We start from the raw sequence: 23,640 nt of genomic DNA on the forward strand, positions 1-23,640 counted from the left end.
TGGTAGAGGGGTCTCCGGGTTTAACGTGACAGTCTTGACCAAGACTACCTTGCGAGATAAGCCAGGGTGCTCCACGGCCGGACAGCTTATTCCTCAATCCACCCCTTCCCCAATAAACAAAACACAGCCACTGTAACTTCGGCCCTCAGGGATCCCCTGGCTACACTGGTCCCACACTCTGCAGTGTCCTGGGAGCATAGCAGACACAGATATCCCAAGACTGCAGAGAAAGGCCACAAAGTGACTTTTCACTCTGGCCTTGTGGGTCCTGGCTCTGCAGTTCGGCCAGGGGTGCAGATCCCTGTTTCCCAGCATGGTACGCCAGGGTCCACATCCTTCCTCCACCCACAGGGCTGACCCATTCCGCCATCCTGTCCAGGAGCCAAGGCTAAGGGCTGGATGCAGCAGAAGGTTCCTGTACACAGAATCCCCAGTGGGGCAGCTAGTCATCTGAGTAGCGGTTCCCCAGGACATTGAATTTGCACAGTGGGCAGGTCTGCTGGAGCATCAGCCAGGGATCCACGCAGTCTCGGTGGAACTCATGCTTACAGGGCAGCACCCGGAGCCACTGCTTGTTATAAAAGTAATCCAGACACACTGCACAGGTCTCAGTGTCAGGCTCCGCAAGGCCCTGTGCTGTCCTGCTCAGACGGCAGCGCCGGGTCTTGAGGGAGGCCAGTCTCCGCACCACACGGCGCTTGAAAAAGTCAACCTGGCCTCCAGGCTCCTGCTGGCTCTGCCGTGATGCCTGTCGCTGGGCCTGGACCACAAGTCCTGTGCACAGGAACATGGCCACCATCAGGATGGCATTCCACAGCTGCTACAGGGGCTTCTGCTCCTGGGCACGACTGCCTCCCAGGCACACTAGGTCCTGCCATCCTCCATAGCCATCCTTGGAGAGGCCACAGGTGGTCCACAGGGTCAGCTTCCACTCAATGTTGGCTGACAAAGATTCTCCACTTGTGATCTCAGCTGAGGCCTGGGTCCTTTGCAGCAGTGCCTCCAACAGTTTGGTGACATTGGAAGAATAATGAAGGACAATCAAAGGTCTGAGCAGAAGCTGGGATATGTCCAGTGCTTTGTGATACAGCCTGAAGTCCGGTATTATAGGGCTTTTGCTCAGCTCTTGCAGTTCAAAATTGCCATATCCCTGTCATTCTGTTTCTCTTTGTATTTTCATTTGTAGGCACTAGACAATAGCAGTATCGAAGTGAATATTAATACTCCTCCTCTTCACTGAGCTCACAATGAAGTGTGTGGAAGATGAATTAAACAACAGTGCCAAATAAAAAGCACCAGCTCTAATGATATGCAGTCAGAGAAAGCCTCAGAGAAGACACAAGCCATTCATCAGTCAAAGCGGTGAGATCTGGAAACATATGTGATGCTAAGTGAGAGTACAGTTAGTACAGTCTATGGAGACAGAAATTAGGCTAAATGACAGTAGTAAAAGTCTGACCACAATCATAGTGAATTAGAAGCAAGTAAATCAACCACCCTTGAAAAGACTAGGTTTCTAGAGGAATAAATGTCTGGGTGAAGAAGGCCAAGTTAGTAGTGTTGAATTATTTCAGGGCCAGCACTACATGGGTTAAAGATCATTAAAGTTCTCAGTCTGCTATTGTTAGTGGCCTAGAATACCCACACTTATATGCCTAAAGCATTTTATTTTTGACTTCAAAAAGTAAGCGATTCCAGGGGTATAGCTAAGTAGCATAAGCACCTGCCTGGCAAGCACAAGATCCTGAGTTCAAGTCCCAGTATCAGAAAAAAAAAGGATAAATGACATAAAATTAAGAGAAAGCAAATCCAGAAGATAGAAAATTTAATACATGCATGTAATTTTTCTTCCTCTAGAAAATCTACTAGATAAATAACTATATTTTTATTTAAAGATGCTAATTTACAAAATGGAAAAAAAGGATAAGATTCAATAGGAATAAATTTTTGACAAACTGAGAGGTGAGTACATAATAATTCAGCAGAGGAGACACAAGGGAATTGTAAGCTGGTACCATGGGATGCTAAGAAAGAAACAGAATATTAAATCATCAACATTTCCAGGAAGTGAGAGCACCACATACTTTTGAACTGGCAGTGAAAAGTAGTTTTGATAAAGTAAAATTGATAGTTTGTTTAAAGTTTCTTAAGAAAAAAAATGAGACCTCTCAACCTCACACTTCCACTCTACATCTCTAGGTGGATTAGCATAATCTACACCAGTGGAGTACTGGAGGCTTCTCTGCAGGTTTCTGAAGAGTTAAACTCTTTCAACTATCAAATAGCAGCAGTAGAAATGAATAGCACATTTGTCTGAGAACATGGACTTTTTTCTTTAGAAAAGATGAAGTAGCCAAATGCAGCCAGAATTTTAACCAAGCTCCCCTTTCGCCCTCCTTTTCCTGAACACTGGTAGCCAATTTGTATTTTCCAGAAAAGCGATTAGGAGATTCCACTGCATAGAGAAGCCCAGGGATGCTGACACTGAGGGACTCTTTTGACCTCTCTTGTCACCCTCAAAGAAGATTGCAATCTACAAGCCCTGTTCATGTGCTCAGAGGTTTCAACTGCATTCTGACAACCTGTTGTAAATCGTAAGCAGGAAATTAAGGATGATTATTAGATACCTGAGGAAGTTCTTTGTATCTAAAATAGACAACAACAAACAGAAAACAGTAACTTGAAAGAAACCAGCATAATATAGGGATTAAAAACAACTTTAAAGAAACTATCATAAAGAGAGTAAGACAGCATACTATATCCCTAACACAAAACTAAGGTATTGTCAAAAACCTTGAAAGCTATTCAAGCTAGCAATTAAAAACTGAATAGAAATTTTTTAAAGCCAATAATCTATGTAGTTCAGGAAACATAAAAAGAATGTTAAAGAGAAAAATAAGACAACTAGAGGATTTGTTTATTGTACATTGATATCTAAATATTACTCCAGAAAGAAAAGGAACAAGGACTATGAAGGTGGAAGGCTACTCAAGTAATTCTTGAAATTTTCTTCAAGTGAAAGGGCTAGATATTTCAGATTAAATGTGTCCACTAAATATCCAACATGAAAAATAAAATCAGATCCTGATTGAAGAACATCACCGAATAATTTTGAAGTATTGGAAACAAAGATGTTAAAAGCATTAATATCCAATTTTTCCCCATTCTTGCATAACTGTATCTGTTAATCTGAGTAACAAATTTGTTGATAAAAATAGGTAATATCACAATCATTGTTATTTTGCTATTTTTGTTTCAAAACTCTAACATATGTATTGTATGTTACCTTGTTTCTATCTTTGTTTCTGCTATTTGTTTTGCTTTTGTTTTTACTCTTTAAAATAAAATAAAATAAAAGATAATTTAAAAACAGCTTGAAGAGACAAAAAAAGCTAAAGTGATATTACAGTTTGAATGTCAAACACTTCTGAACTAGCATATGCTAAAGACAGATTGCCAACTGTGCTGCTATTGGGAGACAGTGAAGTCATTAGGAGGTGGAGCTAGTGGAAGGTCACAACAATTGTTTCCTTGAAAAATATATTCCCAATCCGTTCTCTCCTTCTCTTTGTTTCCTGACAACCACGAAGTGGCCATATGCTTTTCACCATGATATGCTGCCTCACCACTGACCCAAATGTAAGAAGGCCAAGTGCCCATGCACTGTATACTTTGAAACAGTTGCAGGCAGCTAAGTTAGATAAAAATATTATAGGGAGTCAGACAGGGCTAAGCCCTTGAAGGAGATAACACAGAAGACAAGATACCTTACAACTGTAAGAGGGATGGATGCTCCTGCTGTGGGCCAGACCTAAAGACCAAAGATCAAACAAATGCTGAACTCCTTAAAGATAAGCGTCTGGGATTGATCATTGCCTTGAGGAAACCAGGAAGAGTCACTAATCCAACTGCTACTAGATGGTTACTGGACAAAGTCTTGTTCTATACTCATGCCCATTTGCTACATGACTCACTTCCCCATTTGGTCCTGGACTTAATTTTACCTGAGCAATAGTGCTTATAATCTCATCAGTTGGCCATAGTTTTGTCCCACCTCATGCCCACCTAAGCCAGATCCCATGTTCTTCACCTTAGACCTGCATGATTTTACACTACAAAAGTCACTGGAAGAGACAGCTTCCTGGGGAACAGCCGCTAAGGACCACCTCCTGTCCCTCTCTCAGACAGGAGCTTTCTTTCCCCCAATAAATATATTCTGCTCAGAACCTCCATTGGTTCCTAAAACTCATTCTTCACTTTTAGAGAACACAAACTCATCCCAAGTACCTTTCAGGTCAGGAGTTTCATTTTTTCCCCTATATCAAAACCATGAGCTCAAATAAATTTTTCTGCTTATAAGTTAATTTTTCCAAGTATTTTGTCACAACTATGAAAGGTTCTTTAATGGCTGTACATGGAGAATGAGAGGTAAAGAGTAGCCATGAGTTTCTGACCAGCATTTCTGGAAACTAGTGTGTTGAGTTCAATACCACATTTAAAGAAAATTCTTCCTAGCCTTAAATTCTATAGCTAACCAAACTAGCAATCAAGTGAGAAGATAAAATAAAGGTATCTTTAAATGTTCAAATTACAAAATATTTAGCTCCCACATATTCTTTCTCAGAATGTTTCCATATATATGCTACTCAAAAGATAATTTTTGGAGAAACAGCACATGAAGCATTTTTACTAATAATCAAAGCACAATGAATATTCAATTAAGTTGTCAGTCAATGTGCTGCTTCTTAATGGAATAGCATATTTGCTTGAGGGAACAATTGACATCAAACTATGGTGATCCAAACTTGGATATTTTACAGATATATTCTCAAAAATGAACCAAGGTAGGCTATCATTTTAAGGGAAATAATTGACCATAGTTGTGATAAATTGTAAAAAATGAAGGTTCGAGACAAAATTTGGGGAACCTATTACTGTCATGTGAGCTTAACATCTTTCTTATAATGGAGATATTTCTGATAAGAATGATAGTGATACTTTTCCATGTTATGCCTAAGATGTTTGATATTCAGACAGATAGTGAGGTTAAGCTTAACAGCCTAGGTTGTATGGTAATAACAATAAACTTCTCTTGTGGAGGGTTAATAACCTAAGTTTGCAGGCCAAAATTATAGAAAAAGGAGGGCTGCAAGGAAAGCCAACATTTTGGCCCTAGCCTTCCAAGGTCAATTAAGACTCAGAACATATGAGAATTGTACTGTAATGTCACATAACTCAGTAGTGTCCCAAATTTTCTGATCAAGGAGATTATGGGGCCAAAGAGGAAAGTGATCAATGATGTAGAGTGTGCCTAAGGAGAGTCACATAGAGAAAAAACATTCTCTCAGGCTTTCACAGAGAACACATTGGCCAAGCAATGGCCGTGATTCATCCACATGGCTGACACTGACAAAGGTTCTACAATCTGAGGTGCAGGATCTCAGGATAAATCCTGAGGGGATTTCACTGACCTTATCAGACCCAAAAGCGACAACTCTTGTTGCATAGGTCTTGTTTTATCTTGGTCTTAGCCATCCAGCAGAAAAGTATAAAAACGAAGTATAAGAAGTAAAGCCATTCTGTTATACTGAGCTATAGGGTACTCAGGTCAACAATTTCTGACATTGCCAGTCAAGTGGAAGACCCAATACTATTATGTACTACTGGACTCTCTTAGAATATTTTGCTGAGTTAACACACCTATAATATTCAAATAACAGAACTAAACAAAAAAAGGGGATACAGATAAATGCCCATTTTGTGACTGTGTATTCAAAATGGTTAGAATAGATATATAGTTACATTCTCTTTATGAATAGAGGGATTTGTTCTAATGGTGTTTGTAAATAGGATATCATGTCCGCATCTTGTACAGCAATTAACCACTAGGAAGAATGTATGCAATGTGTTAATTATTGAAACTTTCCTACCAATTTGGTTCAAATTGTTTCAAATAAAATTATGGGGAAAAAAGAATGATAGAGATATTAACAAGTGCATTGTACATTATATAATTAAACCCACAATATGAATAAAGAGAAAAATAGAAGATAGAAAATAGGGAGAAAAGTCTTTTGTAAAAATGAAGGACAGAGAGATGGGAGAAGGGAAGGACAGTGGAGGGAAAGGGGATGAAGAAAGAATTGAGATGTATTTTGTTCATGTACCACCTTCCAGGATGAACATAATCATTATGTACTACAAGTATGTACTAAAAAGGTGAAAGTTAAATACAAATTTATAAAGTAAGTTCCAGCAGTAAAAATAAAACTAGGGTTTCAGTATTCAAAAATTCTACAGTGGTCAATAAATCAGTATTTATGATCAGTACATCTTATTAAGAAAATTATTCATGGGAAAAGATTCAATAAAGGTGTACAATATATGAACAAGATTTTTACGATGAAAAATAAGTTATTATAATTTCAGATTTGATAATACAAATAACCTTTAAGAAATTAGCATATAGAGTTTTAGTATAGTGTCTTAAAAAAAGAATCAATCATCAAAGTGCCTTGAAATAATCCTGTCTTTTCCAGTTATACTTCTATGAGAGATCAAGTTTCTTCTTATGGACATCAGTGAAAACAACCAACTATACCAGACCGAATTTAGATGTAGATATGGAAACCCATCTGTTTCCTAGAAAGGTATGCATTACAAAGAGATTCTGTTTTGCTTCTGAACTTATAGTTGCTTTTCACAAAAATATCTTACTCCTCTCTAAAGCATTAACTGTGTTAAAACACAAGGAGACTATTACTGCAATTTTAAATGAATGTATAAATGAGTACTTTTAGAATTGTCTTGGCTTTGACATCGAACATTAGGCATCAACACTAATATACATTACCCATGTAAACAAAACTCTTTGAATCCCCCTTTTTTTTGTCTTAAGTATAACAGTACTTGAGACTAAAACATTTGAGAACCACTGTTTTAGAGAAAAGAAAGAAGGATGTGTAGGAGCCTTTGTTATGGAGGTGAACTGCCAGATACTAGTCAGCCTGTCATTTGGAAGTGGCAAAATGACTTGCAGAGATGGTAAGGGACGAGCCTCAGGGCAGTAGCCCAAAGAGATGCCAGCGACTGGTGACTGCCAGATCACATCCATGCCTCTGTCCTCTCCCTGCAAGGCTTTTCTTCCTGATTATGCTGGCTCTACACTTTTTAAACTACCATATACTAAAGAGAAGAGGAAAAACTCCCTAGCTGAATTCTAGTATGCTGTCTAGAAGAGATTAAAAAGACAGAAGCAGTTGACAGCAAGTCGTTTAGAAAAGGCGTCAAATCAGTACAAAGCCAAAAAGGCCAAACCACAAGGAACAGAAGAAGCAATAGCTAAGCTGGTGACTCAAGTGCCACAGGAGAATAAAGAATTCTGGCCAGGGTTTGCTGCAATATCAGTAACAATGCCAATAGAAGCCCGATGCTCCTCTCTCGTAGGCTTTAGGCCATGGACTGTAGAATGGTGCAGCTTGGCTTTTCTACCCTTAAAGATGCAGAAGATAGACAAAGCTCCAAAATCACTCTCCAAACATTGTCTCTTTACTCATGGGGCCTAAGAAATGGAGGACATGGAGTGAGTTCCAAATGGCTTGTTGATATCAGATTTTCTGTGCCCCTGGGAACTGGAATGTGAAAAGAGCAGCCCTAATATCTATAATAGAGGTCTATCAGCCAACTTCAGTGAATGGGAAAGGATCAAGTAACACAAAAGAAGAAAAGTAAGTCTAAAACAAACTCTCTTTCTCCCTCTCTCCTTCTCTCCTTCCCACCCCAGGACGTTTTGTTGTTGTTGTTGTTCAATTTTTATCTCTCTGCCAGACTATCAATAACTTTCATGAAAATTTGTTCAAATGATAAGTTAATTGAGATCTTGAAAGAGGTGGAAAACATATTTCAAGCTTTTGAACTTCTCTTTGAGCAAAATTAACAATTCCATAAAGTAGACAACTCTATCAACATTCAGATGTGAGTCTTCACATTGATTAGGAGCCATAAAGAAAAAATTTCAGTATTTAAGGTATTATAACTATGTGCCTTTCTTTCCCAGAACTTTATAATGTTACTTATTTTACAGTAATGATACAAGTTTTATCAATTACAGCTGTTTATGTCATTTAAATAAAGAAAGCAAAACTAAAACAAGTTAATTTGAACAAAGACTAATAAAAGTCAGAGCTATTGAATACTGGAGTCTGTATTGAAAACTGAGTCCTTTTGCTATTCAAAATCACCCTAATTCTCAGCCTTTTTCATCCCTGAGTAGAAAATTAGAATGAGATTCCTCAAGTACCCATTTCTCACCATTGTCCATTGGCTGAAGTCGAAAAGAAGATTGAGTGAATGTCTACAAGGACATCCTATAGGGGGCATCAGACAAAGTGACTCAAAATGTAGCAGTACTCCCAGATAGATAAGAAAGCTCCGAGACTCCCCCAATGACTTAAGCACACAATCATCCTGTTGAGACATTGGACATTTAGTTACCTTCATAGGAACATGTACTTTGTCTCAGATGTCCTTTTTTCTCTTTGAGGAAACAAATGCATGTACTTTTGATTTGATATCTGCTTCCAATAAATAAGGATTAGTTGAAAAATCATTCTAGCTCCTCAATTAGTATTGCTAATGCATTACAAATCCTTGAATAGATTTGGTTGTAGTCAATGTTTGTAATTTATGTAGCAAATACAGAGATACTGCAACACGAGCCTGGCTGAATATTTCAGAGGATTTTAACCAATGATTGACTTTTCTACTCCCCCCTGACACAAAAAAGCTCACTGACATCCATAGGTACAGGAGGTATTTGCCTGACCATCCTTCTCCCACCTTCAGGATTTTCTTCTTACCCTTCCTGTAACTTGCCTTATCCATATCTTCTCAGCTCAGATATTGTAATGCATCTCTTCTTTGACAAACAAAATAGTAAAAACATGTAACAGTGTATTTAACACCTTTTCTCTTTCTTGGTACTGTACACCTTAGCACTAGGACTTCAACCAGCGTGATTATTGCCAAGCGAGGATACACGTGAAAGCAGTCATTCATGCTGTATCATTATAATATACTAGGAAGAGCCATTCTGTGCTAAAACTTATGCACCAATCTGAGGCCCAGATTTTCCTTGTATTTCATGTACTGCAAATTGTGCAATATGGAGTGATTTTCAGGATATCTTCTCTATGTTCTCTTGTGGATTTTAGCTGTCTGGTATAATTCATGTAAGAAAAACTCTGTTCATCATTTTCTCCATCTCTGTGTATGTGACAGAGAGAAAGAGAGAGACAAGGCCAGGGAGATAATTCAGTAGAATAAGCAATTTCCTGGCAAGCACAGGGACCTGAGTTCAATCCCCAGTACTGCAAAAACAAAAATCTAGATGAAATTTCACTTTAAAAAAGAGAGAGACAGAAAGCGAATGAGGTCAAGAAAGTTTTTCATTATTTTCTAAAATTCCATATAAGTCTGGATTAGTTCAAACTGTTCCAACAAAGTGAAGTCATTTTTTTATTTTTTGAATATATCTATATTTCTGTCCTCAGTTTTAAATATTCTTTTGAACAGCTAGAATATTTCCTAGATCAAAAGCTGATATTCACTTGGCAAGCCGCATTACTTAAGACATCTCTTATAGAGAAAGTTGTTAAAAAGTTCGTTAGAGGAGATTTTTCAATATTCTCTGATGTCTAATTAAAATGAGAATTAAAAATCATAAAAATGATTAAAGTTTATGTGGAAGAAAATAACTTAACCTCTGGACCACTGGTATTTATCATTCTTGGTGAACTCTCAAGCTCAAAAAGTCTGGCCAAAAATACAAGTCTAATGAAAAGCAGATTGGGACTGCTTTTCCTCCTGCCTCACAAATCTTCCTAAAGACCTCAAATATTCTGCAGAAAAAAAATGACATTATGATTTATGGTTCTGTTTAGAATAAAAGATATTTTATTTTATGTCGAATAAAAAATTGATGTGTCTTCTGTTTTAGGATTATACCTTCCTTATGATTTTATCTAATTGAGATGATTTTATCCTATCTTTTGCTAACTTCAAAATCAAAAGTTTAGCTCCTAATCTTCAAAGTGGCTATTATTGGACTTAGGACTCTGGGAGACCATTTAATTGACTGAGGTCATAAGGGTAGAGATCCAATCTAGTAAGGTTAGTAGAAGCACCTATCTGTCCAGAGCAATTTAGTGACTTAGCAAGATTTTTTCCCTAAATAATGAAGAAAACATCATATTCCTCCTCTTTTCTGCCTTCCTCTTTTCTCTGTCTCTCTGTCTCTCTGTCTCTGTCTCTGTCTCTGTCTCTCTCTCCATCTGTCTCTGTCTCTCTCTTCCCTCTCTCCATCTTCCTCCTCCTCCTCCTCCTTCTCTTGTTTCTTCCCCACCCCAAACACACAAAAAGGTCCTGTGAGTACAAAGCACGATTAAGGCCACAAGGCAAGCAATCTCAAAAAGAAATGTACCTAACTGGCTCTCCAATCATTCACTTTCCATTTATTAGAACTGTGACAAAATGATTTTCTGTAGACTAAATCACACAGTCTCTAATATCTGTGGTAGCCAAAGCTAACACAAGGGAATATGACTGTTGATTTACATGAACAGATAATTTTGAGCAGAAATATTTTTAAGTAGAGCAATTTAAGATTGCTATTCTGGACATAAAGCTTTGCATCAGCTGATAACTGGTTTATGGAATTGTAGTACAGACTGCAAGACAATTAGTGTGGCAACAATCATTCCTTTAATATTGCTTAGTCAGAATATACGATGTGTGATGACACCTCAATTGAGTTTCTTCATCTCAAAGAAAGTATGTCAACCTGGCCTTCCTTTTCATAGCATAAAAACTTCCCAGATGAAATCATGTTATATAGCAAAGTGTAAAATTCCTTTGCTTCTTACGTATTGATGCCAAAACACTACATGAGAAAAGAGGAAAATTAGTGCACAGTTCAAAGAAATATTTGTTACAACTGCATTTTAGGGGATGGGAAAATAGGCACTGAAATCTTAGGCAAATGGTCTCTCCATTTTCTCTTGTGGCAAACATAAAGGCTCACTGTCCTGCCAGGCCTTGGACAACTTCGGAATCCATTTCTACAAGGCAGGTTTGGCAGCCTTTCCAATGGACTGGAGCTGGCATGCACAGTACTTTTTCTGTGCCTGAGTATCACTCAGCCTGCCACAGTTTCACAGAGCCAGGAATGGAGGACACTGGGTGGAATCAAAGATAAATTAGGCTAAAAGGAAGAAGATTTAAAAACACTAGCTCTCACTTTATTGTATTATTAAATGATAAGAAACAATTATTCATTCAAAATTATATGCTATAATAATTGCTTATTTAATACTTATCCTTCGAATGTCAGTAGCCCAACAACACTTCAGAGTGGCTAAATGAAACTGAAATTTAGGTTTTTTTCCTGACTCTTATAAAGACTGAAAAGGCTGAAAATGTATTCACATCTCCTTTCAGCTAGGTGTAGACATATGCCACATACCTGGAATATAAGCAGAAATCTGCTAAAGCAAACTATCCATCCATCTGGACTGTGGTCATGATTTCTCAGGACGTGGCATCTTCCAGCGCCCATAATCAATGTATGCAAGCATCAGTGGCAGTACTCTAAGGGTGGTGGGCCAGAAACTCTGGAGAATCTGGGATTCCTGAAGACATCACTAAATCCAAACTGACATGAACCACTGTTGCTAGGCTTTCTAATGTGTCAGGCAAATTATGCCTTTGAGATTTTGATCTAGGTTTGCCACATTTGGCATATGAACACATTTCTAATTAATAAGATGCCTTTGAATTTAGTAAAATTATAGAACTTAAAGCAAAATAAAGATTCTGTTCTATAAATACTATTCCTGAAAAAGCTTTAAAGCTTTGCTGAGTTGTGCAAAGCTTATCATGTACCACAGTTGGACTTCTCACATCTTGCTTCTATCGTGAGAAAGAGCATCTAATGGAGAGAGAGAGACAGCAGTGAATTCAGGGTGGAGTTGTAACTCTGTTGCTTTCATAATTCTATCCACTGTGTCACTTGCTTTCTCCCTAATGCTACGTGCATGTTCTAATTCTTTTCTATGTCCCATGGCCCTCTCAGTTCACAACACTAGTATCCTGTTGGCACAAATTTGAGCATAAAGACCAATTCTGTCCAGACACAGACCCAGCTTCCATTGTGCTTCGCCATAAGCAAGAGACCCAGAGCAACTGATTTGTGAAGTGTGGAGTTTCTCATATTATCTTGTCAGTAAAGCCTAACTATTGTCTAACTATCTGCTAACAAAAACTATCCTAGTTTTTAAGCTCCATTTCACAAACATGGTGGTAACTTAGACCTTCTTAATGTACATATCCTTATTGTCTAAAAACAACTTTATTTTAAGGGCCCCTTGCACAGAGCCATCGTAGACTTGGGAAACATTCCCATCTCTCTTTCATAACTTCCAAATATAACACAAAAATGCAGAACACTCTATTGTGCTTGTAACTATCCATATGTTATTCACATAACTATGATTTACATAAGCAATACAACATGTATGTACCTATATTTTTAGCTTTTCTAGAGGAAGATGCTTTAAAGGCAGAATCTACTAAAGTGGATATTATTAAATTTTTTAAACAAAAAGTACATGTGCTTTTGCCATGAATGGTCAACTTGTGATTTTTGTCACCGGTGTGATACTCGAAGCATTTGGTATATACTCCACTTTCATCCAATTAGAATTGAACAATATTTTGATCATTCACAAATCATAACCAAACTAATTGCAGCCATCAAATTTTTGTTACCAGACTGAGAAATCATTGATATTACTCTTTACTAGCAACATATTTCTGCTTAAAGGGAAAGAAAACCTACTAGCAAAATAACTACTATACTAATCCTTCTAAAAATTTGAGAATGGAAAGATTATTCAAGAGAAGAATACTGAAATTAATCTGTATAAGAAAAAGGTGGGAGAAGAAGTGGAGGAAGGGTAGAAGGGTGAGAAGAAAGCTAAGTCCTGAAGAACACAACTCTGCTCTGAGCAGCCCTACACTAGAGGCTCGGGTCCACCCCTCTGCTCCTCACAACCCCATTCAGAGCACAAGAAGAGTTCTCATTTCTTTCTGCATGTGTTTTTCTCTCTCCAACAGCAGATGAACTAAGATTCTACTTCAAATTGAAGAGTGTATGAAACCATGTCAGAAAGATGACTGTTGGATTGTGTACTTGCCTGGTGGCAGAAATATAGAATACAGCTGATTAAAAGACCACCTAAGTGAAATCAGGTGGTGAAACAAGCTTCAACGTTAGCACAAGTGATGGCCTCTTGAGGAGGAAGGAAGGAAGGACCTTAGCACAAGTGGGAGGATGAGGATTAAGGTTCACACACCTCTGACTCCCTGCATTCTTTCTCTGTTTTCTTTTTATCTTTTTTTAGACTGAAGGAGCCCTGAATTTAAAGGTCCCAGGAAAGCTATGTGCTTGCTTATTAAGTCTCATGTACAGGAATCTGGCATTTTCTTCTTGCTGACCACAATAGTTTACATCAATTCCTCAAATTTGTCAGAAGTATCAGTAGGTCAGACATAAAATATTTCTTCTTATGTGTCCTTTCTCAAGGAAAAGAATCTGCTACCCAAATATGTTGTGCTTTCTTCAGACTCTCAATTCCTTCATCTTCATAAAACCCACCTAATCAAAATATGGATCTATGAAAGTTGGCTTAATCCAGTCTCTCTAAGAATGTGGAGGTGAGTTGGCCGATGTCATATCTTAATCTCCATGCTGTCGGTCATGGGGAGGCATGGAAATTAGATTACACTTTGTCTCACTGTATTCCTAAGAAGCAAAAGTAAGCAAATGTATTTAACTGACACTTAAACAGAACAAGCACTATTAATGATTGAAGGACTTAGAGCTAGAAGGTTTCAGTACTGTTCCCTGGTATAGACATGTAAATATGCTAGATTATTTCCTGTAATTCTGACTTCTTGATGTTTTCTTCCTATGTAGATTAAATTGAAAGAAACTATTCCATATTACCAATTTTCAAGTCTTGGAAGTCATCCCTGCCTGGTATCTGAGACAAAAGCAGAGGTTGCTGGGCAATTGACATTCTTTTATAATATATGATTTTTCTTTGAGACTCTAGAAACACTGAGATTGTATCTAGAAAATTCCACTTTTTCTTTGACTCTCTTTCTCTCTCTCTCTCTCTCTCTCTCTCTCTCTCTCTGTTCTTTTTTGTTTTGTTTTGTTTTTGTTTTTTGTTTTGTTGTTGTTGTTTGGTTTTTGCCCAGGGTCTCACTATGCAGCTCGGGCTCAAGTGAGCCTCTTGATTTCTGCCTCCCTAGTACCCAGGGGCGGGTCCGCACAGCGTGCAGTGCTAAGGATCCAACCCTGGCCCCTGAGCTTGGACGCCCTCTTTTTAAAAAATAATTTTCCCTGCCTTCCCCCTCCTCTGCTTTTATCTTTTGTTCTCTTCACTTGAAATAGATTTCACTGTGTCCTATTGTTTGTTGTTTTGCTTTTTAGCTTTTCCTTTTCCAAGTGGAGAGGGGAACAAGAATTGAAAAGAACAGAGAGGGAGCGGAGGGGAAGGGAACAAAAATAGTAAGAGGTATAATGGATATGTGTAAGCTCCCAGTAATAATCATCAGTACTGCAAACGTAAAAAAAATAAAGGCCGGCCGAATAGCTCAGCAGAGTAAAGCACCTGCAAGAGGGTGCAGGGGCCAGGGTTTTCATCCACGGTCCCACCATGACGGCCCCACCACCGGGGCGCACTGAGACAGCAATTGAGACTGGGCGTGGTGACGCACGCCTGCAATCCCTGCTCTTGGGAGGCTGTAAACATGCAGATCACTACAAGCCTGATCTAGCAGTGAGACCCTGAGCACCCTGTAGATCCTTCCCTAAAAATAAAACTTAATAATCATGCAAAATTATTTTTTTACAAAAAGAGGGTACGTGGAGAAAGGAGATACATACCTGAAGTCCGCAAAAGAGGAGCGAGGTGTGTGAGTGCTACTTAGCGCCTCCCTCACCGAAGACGTCCTCTCAGAGAAACATGCGGAGACTACAGGAAGAAACACCCGGTGCTTCTAGGAACAGAGTAAAGTATGGAAATGACAAATAAATAGAAATGCGTCAGTAAATACTTTAATGTAGGCAAAGGAAGGGCAATCTAAGTACGCTAGACTTGATCACTGAAGCCTCCAAGACACCTGTTAATAGCATCCCCGTAGTAGCAGCGAGTAGGTTGCTTCCTTCCCTGCTCCCTTGTGTGATTGATGGGGAAGGTAGGCAGGTTTGAACATTAGATTAAAGGAAAGCAATAAAGCATAAGCTTAATTATGTCTACAGGTAAATGTATCTGTGTCATGTTTGTTTTAGGAAGAGATGAACAATAAGATAGTTCACAAGACTATTAATAGTGCTTTTTCCAGAAATAGGGAGGATTTCTAGTCTTTTCTTCCTTTTGCTATATTTTCTTCAATATCATTCAACATCTGTCACTATTATTTTCTTCAAAGTTTTCATGTTTTGATGACATTTTTTCTTTCATTTTCCACCAATATTTTCACAATAGACGTTCATTATCTCATGATCAGACAAAAATAAAGGTTTTCTTAATCCCTAGATTTCACAGCAAACAAAAGAGGAGAGACAGTTTCTATTGTGAGAATCTGCGAGGAGTGAGGTTCTAAAAATGAGGCTTCTCAGGGAATGATCAAAGACAAGCTGGGAAACCCACACCTGAGTCTGTGCACCTCGGAGTCAGTTGTAAACAGTCATAAAAGCTGAAGATACTTCTTGAGGTCTAAAACGCAGGATGACATCCAAACTTACTGTCACCTCACAGCTTCGTGTGCCTGCTCCTTCTTTGCCTGCAGACTCCCACTAGGCTGCTCATCCTATAAAAGAAGGCTTGCTTCTCCCTGACCACACATGCTGAAATAATCCCAGCACGCTTACCCTGACCGTGCTTAATAAAGCCCTTTATGCTATTTTCTTCAGAGTGAGGAGCGGACTCTTAAATCATCATATTTACTTTTCAGTTTACTTCTGCCCACTAAATGGCACATTGCTGAGGACTGGGATTCTATCTGACTTGTGCAAGATGGACTCACCTGTGGCTAGAACACCATCCCAGTAGTAAACATTCAAGACATTTGGAAAATTAATGACAGAAACTATTTTGTTTATAATCCCTGAATTCAGCATTTGCCAGATACCAAAATTCCTGAGTGTTTAGAAACCGCCTGCTCCGCGGTTTCTAATGGAGGAATTGATAATTCAATAATATGTTTCTGTTATTCAATATCTATTTTGCTGCTAACTCAGAGGGCAAAGACAGCCAAATCCTTTTTCTTTTTCTGATTAATCCAACTGCCTTATAAGACTAAGGCTCAAAATCCTACTGGGTGGTTGCTGAAAACAATAAAAAAAAAATCAGACTAGCAAAGGGATGTGCCATTCAGCTAGTTTTTAAATTAGCTCATTTTACCAAGATTTATTATTTATACCTTTTGTCTTTCACTTAGAGACAACTATACAACCTTATGTTCTCATAAAGTCTTGCAAGATTAAATACTGCTAATTTCATTACATCTTTCACAATGTTTCTGGAAAAATATTTCATCTTATAAAACATTTTAAGTATACAGTATTTTCATATAAATGGCTTGCCCTAGTTATTTCACATGTATAAATTAGTGTGTCCTATTTATATTGTATAAATCAACATTTTTATATAGTTGGCTGGGTGATTCTTGTTTTCAAATCAATCCACACATCACACTATAATTTTCAATATAAAAATATGTAATTATGCCATTAGAGGGAAATTATAAAAATTATGAATAAATTACAGCTTATAAAAATGAAAAACAGACTAATTTAGAGCACATTTCATGTTTCTTAAAGAATACACTACTAAAAATGAAAGGACCTGGTACCTGCAAGGCAAATTTACAGGTAGTGAATAAGAGGTAAAAAAAAAAAAAAATCCAAACAAAATTTACAAAATTTACATGACACCAAACATAAAATAAATCATGTACTTTTATTGGTTAATTGCATTAAATAGAATCTTAAACTTCTTGTACTTCTAGAACATATTCCAAATTATTTATAAGAACTTCTAATTGTTTGTGGCTTCAAAGTGTTTCTCCTTATAGCATATTATATGTCATAAAAATAAGTATTAATTCTAGCTGAAAACAAATTCAAACTTCTTTAAAAACAAAGGAAGTTTTATGTGCAGTATTTCTTAGTAATGAACCTACTGCTTTGTCCCTACAGGACTCAGACTTAAAAAGAATGAGTTTGGGGCTGGGATAGGTCAGTGGTAGTTCCTGCCTGGTAAGCAGAAGGACCTGAGTTCAGTCCCCAGTATCACATGCAGTAATGGCCCTGGAATGTCAAGTGTGGTGGTGCACACCTATAATCCCAGTCCTGGGGAGGCTGAGAAAAGAGGGTCACTACAAACTGTGTAGGGAGATGAAATAAAGTAATTAATTAAAAATTTTTTTTAAAAGAATGAATTTTTTGACAATAGTTGATGGGGTGAAGAGGGGAAAATCACTAACTGAAAATTGAAATCAGTCCTACCACCCATCTGTTCCCTGCACTGTATGTTATGGTTCATATCTGAATGTTCACCAAAGCTTCATGTCATCAGGGGTGGCACTCAGGGGACAAGCCCCAATCTTGGGTGTGTGACGCTGGGCTTCAGGGTGCAGTGTTAGGAATCAGGATGCGATGCCCCATGCTGGGCACCCTTGTATCACCTAAATAGTTGTAAATAGTTGATTGGAGAATCAAAGTTATTCTGTTTTACATATTAAAATAAAAAATGCTATATCACAGGACAAATTTCAAGATGAGTCAAATGTTGCGCTTTCATTGAGCTAATGTTATTCAAAATGCTTATTCAAAATGCTGAAAAAGTTGTAGTTTTATGTAGTGAGGAAACTACTCTTGTAGAATTAGAAATTTTGAATCTCTGAGAATGAAAAATATAAAAATATCTTGCAATATTAATCACCTTCTTTTTTAAAAATTTCTCTTCTGCTGTCCCTCCTTCCTCCCCCATAAAATTATATATAAATACATATAAATACATATAAATGTACAAATATTTATATATATGAATTCATTTAATCGTTTTTCTCTTCCTTTCTTTTGTAAAATGCATATAATGTAAAATTTGCCATTTTATCCCTTAAAGGAGCAGTTCAGTCACATTAGGTACACTCGCTTTGCCGTGCATTCATCATCACAACTCATCTCTAGGTCATTTTCACCATCTAAACCAGAACCCACTAAGTAAAAACCCTCAGCCCCCTTGTGCTATCACCCAACAATCCCTATATAGCTCCTATTCCTATTAGTCTTTTTTTCTTTCTACTGTTTTTGTGGGATTAAATGGTTTTATCTACGGTCTTTCTAATGAACATATTTTTGAGGAAAAAGTATATATACTACAAATGAAATCAGACATTCCAATACAGCCCCTAAATACTTTTTCTCTAACAGGTAGATCAGGGGGCCGGGGAGATGGCTCAGTGGAATAAGTGCTTCACTGGCCAGTGCAAGGGCCTGAGTTTAATCCCCGGTTCTGCAAAATAAATAAATAAATAAATAAATAAATAAATAAATAAAGTAAAATAAAATATGACAGGTAGATCAAACAGTGCAATATTTTTAATGTATATAAAACTAAAATCTTTAAAACCTTATGATGCATTACATACAATAGGCATCTTCCCTTTAGATAACTAATATTCCCTTAACACTATGGAGAGGTGCACATTTTTAAATTTTAGATGACCCCCAGGTTTAGATATGATTTGAGTATGTTCTCCAAGGGCATGTGGGTAGGTCGCTTGGGCTGCATCATGGTGTGGCAGGATCTTTGGAGGCTGAGCCTGCTGTGATGGTCTTAGGTCACTAGGGTGTCAACCTTTGGAGGGGTATGTATTACTCATGGGGCCCTTGAATTTGTCCTCACAAAAGAATTATTATGAAAACCCTCAGCATTTTACAGCAGCCTCTCCATTCACCCAGGTTGGTCTCTGCATTCACTCACTGTTTCTGAGACATTGTATCTTCCTCTGACACACACACACACACACACACACACACGCAAAAGCAGACATATACACATGCACACATATGTGCATGGACAGATCAGGTTTCTAGAAATTGACCCTTATAACTATGTCCATTAAATGATCATTAAACTTAGAATCTAATCTTTTAAAGAACCCATCATGTGGAGCATGCCTGCCTCCCCATTCCCTCCCTGTGACACTACTTCCTTTTAAAATTCTTAAGTCCAAAAGGCTTATTACAATTCCTTTACCAGGCAACAGGCTACTCACTAACCTTCCCAAGGAAAGTCATTATGAGTGCCTTCAGGTGATCTTTTTGATGCCTTGTCAAATGAGGTTACCTCTCTTCTTCAAAGGTGACTTGAAGGGCCAGCCAGATAGCTCAGTGGATTAAAGCACCTGCTTAGGCAAGACACAGGAACCACTGTGCTGTGCTGTGCTGGGCCCACCCCCAGGTGTGCTGAGATGGTGATTGAGACTAAGTGTGGTGGTGTGCACCTGTAATCCCAGCACTTAGGAGACTGCAAACAGGAGGATCACTATGAGTCCAATCTGTATAGTGAGACCTGTAGACCCTTACTAACTATAAAAAAGTGACTTGACTTTCTAAGAAAGTCATCCCAAGTTATGCTGAGAGGTGTTAGTCACCCACATCAAGTTGAAATAGTGTTCCTTTCTGTGAACACCCTAAGTATTCAGGCTTCACAGTGGGGCACACAAAAGGGCTCTTGGCGGCACTGACTATGGCTGTTTCCCAGTTGTTACATCATTCAATAATGCAAAAGGGAAGAAGCTCAGCCCAAAAATGGGTCCTTACAGTAGAAAGGCCAGGCACCATCTCTGTCTCGGCCCTTTCAGACATAATCACATACCGACAAGCAGGCAACCTCTGAATTTCAGTGTTTTTAACTGTAAGATGAAGATTAAATTATCAACTTCATAATATTTGTGAAGATTAATTGAACTAACACCTGTAAAGTGCACAGCCACATGCTGTGCATAGCAGCCAGTTAATAGAATATTGGTTTCTTTTCCTTATTTATTTTTCACGGTGTAGGAACATATTCAAAGAAAAAATTAAATACAAACAGTTCTCTCGGAGAGTACAAAACATTGAGAGGCAGTAAGAGGTAAGAACAAAAATTTAAAATAGAGTTGATTAAAGGGTGTGAAGAGACATGCTCAAAGTACTATTAAACTGCAGAGTGAGAAGTGAGGAAAGCAGCCTGCACTATGAGTTCACAGGGTTCATTATTCTAACGGTGGCAAATCCTCAGACCTTCTCTCTGCCAGTCACATTGGGTCCAGAGGATCATTCAGAAAGAAAAAAAAAAAAAAAAAACACCTGTGAACTCTGTCCTTTGGGAGCTTATAATTTAGTTTTGAAGGCAAAGACTACATAAAACATGATATTTTAAAAATATTTATTGAATGCCTACTGTGTTCCAAGAGTTATACAATGCAGTGTGCATACTGAGAGACCTCCGGAGCCACAATCTAGAGTGAATGCTGATGAGTACAAAGGTAATCAACCAAAGAATCAATGCCTTTAGGCTGGTGAGATAGATTGCTGGACTAAGAGCCTCCTTAGGCAAGCACAGGGATGGGGGTTCAATCCCCAGCACAACAGGATATGCAAGCCCTGCCCCTGGGTGCACTGAGCCAGACACCTAGACCAGGTGTGGTGGTGTGTGCCTGTAATGCCAGCTCTGGAGAGGCTAAAAACAGAAGGATCAGTACAAGTCTGAGCTGCATAGTGAGACCCTGTACCAAACACACACAGAGAGAGAGAGAGAGAGAGAGAGAGAGAGAGAGAGAGAGAGAGAGAGAGGAATATAATGCCTCCAATTGATGACACATGTGATCATGGTATCTCTCCTGCCAGGTAAGTATTTGATGACATACCAAGAGATACAAACAAGAAGTCATGGAGGAAGGCTGATGACAACAACAGTCTTTGTCAAGTTACCTTAAAACTCATGCTGAACAGTCAGGAAGACCTTTCTGGAATGATAAGTAAGATCAGATGTGTGCAGTAAAGCATGGCATAGACCTGGAAGGACAGAAGGAAGACAGAATCTGATGCTTTATAGCTTCAACACCCTTCTGGCTTTTGTGCATCATGTAATTTAGCATCTTTACTCTGCTTTCACTGGAGAGTGTGAGAAATGAAGTGATCACAATTTAAAGGATTATGTATTATACTTGTCATACATACACATCAACTCTTATCAGGTTGCATATCTGCAAACATGATCATGATTTTGAACTGTGCTCATAGATGGTTGTTGCTTTGCCACTTGCCAGAAGATACATAATCAGTTGTCAGTCAAGACACAGGAATTTATCAGTCTTTAGGAAAAATTGTTAACCAAACTCCTAAAGAGAGTTCACAATAGTAGATATCATGTTTGTATTAAACTTGACTCCAAATGATTTAGCCGACATAAGAATATGGACCTTTAATATTCCTAAACAAAATATGCATTTTATGGTAACATAGTAGAGCAAAGTATATTCTATCCAGCCACTAGAAGTCCAAACAACTGTTAAACTTAAAAGAAATCTTCTAAGAGGGCATAAGGCCAAGAAATATTCTCCAATTTTATTGACATTATTTTTGACATCAGCATTCTTAAAAATATTATTTCCTTGTATGTCTGATAAAACAGGAAGCCTGAAGCAAAGGTATGTTTCTTTTCTTTCTCATCTCATTGACCATGCCTCCCTCTGAGTCCATCTGGACAAATCCCTGGACTTTTCACATCCAGAGAAGACAGAATGATAGGTAACAGAGAAAGGAGTCACTAGAAACCAGGTAATGTATGTGGCATCTTGGCTCCACTATTGTGTGTGTGTGACCCTGTAAATTCCACCACTTCTTACCTCAACTTGTTGACCAATGAAAAGGGGAAGACAGCATGGTCCAAAGGACTATGCTGAAAATTTAATTAAGAAAGTAGTAACTGGCCAGACATACTGGTGCACACCTGTAATCCCTGAACTCAGGAGGCTGAAGGAGGATCACAGCAAGATAAAGGGAAGCCTGGGCTGACTGGTGAGCTGAAGGTCAGGCTGCACTACAAAGAGAGACTGTCTCAACAAACAAACAGAAGATGATAGCCATAAAAGTCCTTGAATCAATAAAGTTACATAACTGCTATAACAGGAAGCCTGAAGCAACATTTAACTTGAAGGCAAATGCATTGAATTTTGTGGGAACAATCATAGCATTAATATTTTAAAACATTCTCAAATACAAAATAGTTCAGGAAAATGTATCAAAAAGCCCATGTGTAAAGAAAAAGGAAAAGATTTCTCAAACAAATTCAGTCAGTCACAAGATAATTAGAGACAAAAGAATAGAATGGGTAAATAATTGAAGATAATAGTGAAGTTGGTATGATCAATATATGTTATACATGTGCATAAAAATATCACATTAAAATAAATTTTGTAAAATTAATAAGTAACCACACATACACATAAGCAACATTTTTTCAAAAAAAAAAAAATGAAGTTATGAGGGCCGACAAGATAACTCAGCAGACTAAAGAACCTGCTTAGGCAAAAATGCGGGGACCAAGGTTTGATCCCCGGCACCACATGCCATGCCAGCCCTGCCCCCAGGTCACACTGAGATGGCAGCTGAGACTGGGCATGGTAGCATGCCTGTAATCCTAGCGCTTGGGAGACTGCAAACAGGAGGATTACTACAAGTGCAATCTGTACAGTAAGATCCTGTAGACCCTGTACTAAATACATAAAATAAAAAAATAAAAAAAAAAGAATGAAGTCATGTCTCATACAAGTACAAACTCTCTGCGATGGATGTGATCATTATGTATCTCAAAATGTACCAATAAAGCCTGATTGACAGGGAAAGAAATTATACATAGTAGAACTATACCTGACTGTGGAGCTGTAGCTATACTTAGCTCCAGCTAGGCTCAGCTGTAGTTGTGCAATCAGTCCCAAAGGCCATACATTGGTATCTATAGACATCCAAGAGAAAGAGGAATCCGCCCAACCAATGTGCTCTTTAAGCGTAAAGGCAACCAAAATGTTCTTAAGCATGTCGGGTCACAGAAAATACAACTCCTAAAGGCCATATCAATGCTAAAGTCTGGCCAAATAAGGAATAATAAAGAACACAATGATGGGTGATGAGTACTGTGTAAAATTAAATACCGGAGTACGACTATACAGCGGTGGATATTATGGCTACTAAACAAGCTATAGTTGTTATAAACCCTGAAACTGTAAAAGTAATGTTATGGTTTGTGTCTAGTTGTCCCCCCAAAGCCTCATGCAGTCATGGGGTGAGGACTTCTAGAGTTTGTGTTAACTCATGATCCACTGGGATTATGTGTGATCCAAGGCTGGGATTACGGGTCTTAGTACTGCTGGGATTACCCATAGCTGGGTAAGTACTGGGAAGTACCCATAGGTGTGAGTACTTGCCCTACCCTGGGGCAGGTAATTTGCATTACAATG

The 23,640-nt window shown here is 38.2% G+C and overlaps 1 pseudogene; it reads right to left on the reverse strand.

Moving 5' to 3' along the window:
* Window positions 1-77: 77 nt before the first annotated feature.
* On the reverse strand, window positions 78-23,220 carry LOC101563864 (annotated as a pseudogene).
* Window positions 23,221-23,640: the final 420 nt, after the last annotated feature.

The sequence above is a fragment of the Octodon degus genome, unplaced genomic scaffold, assembly GCF_000260255.1.
Source record: "Octodon degus isolate 3935 unplaced genomic scaffold, OctDeg1.0 scaffold00014, whole genome shotgun sequence".
In the NCBI taxonomy this organism is placed as follows: domain Eukaryota; kingdom Metazoa; phylum Chordata; class Mammalia; order Rodentia; family Octodontidae; genus Octodon; species Octodon degus.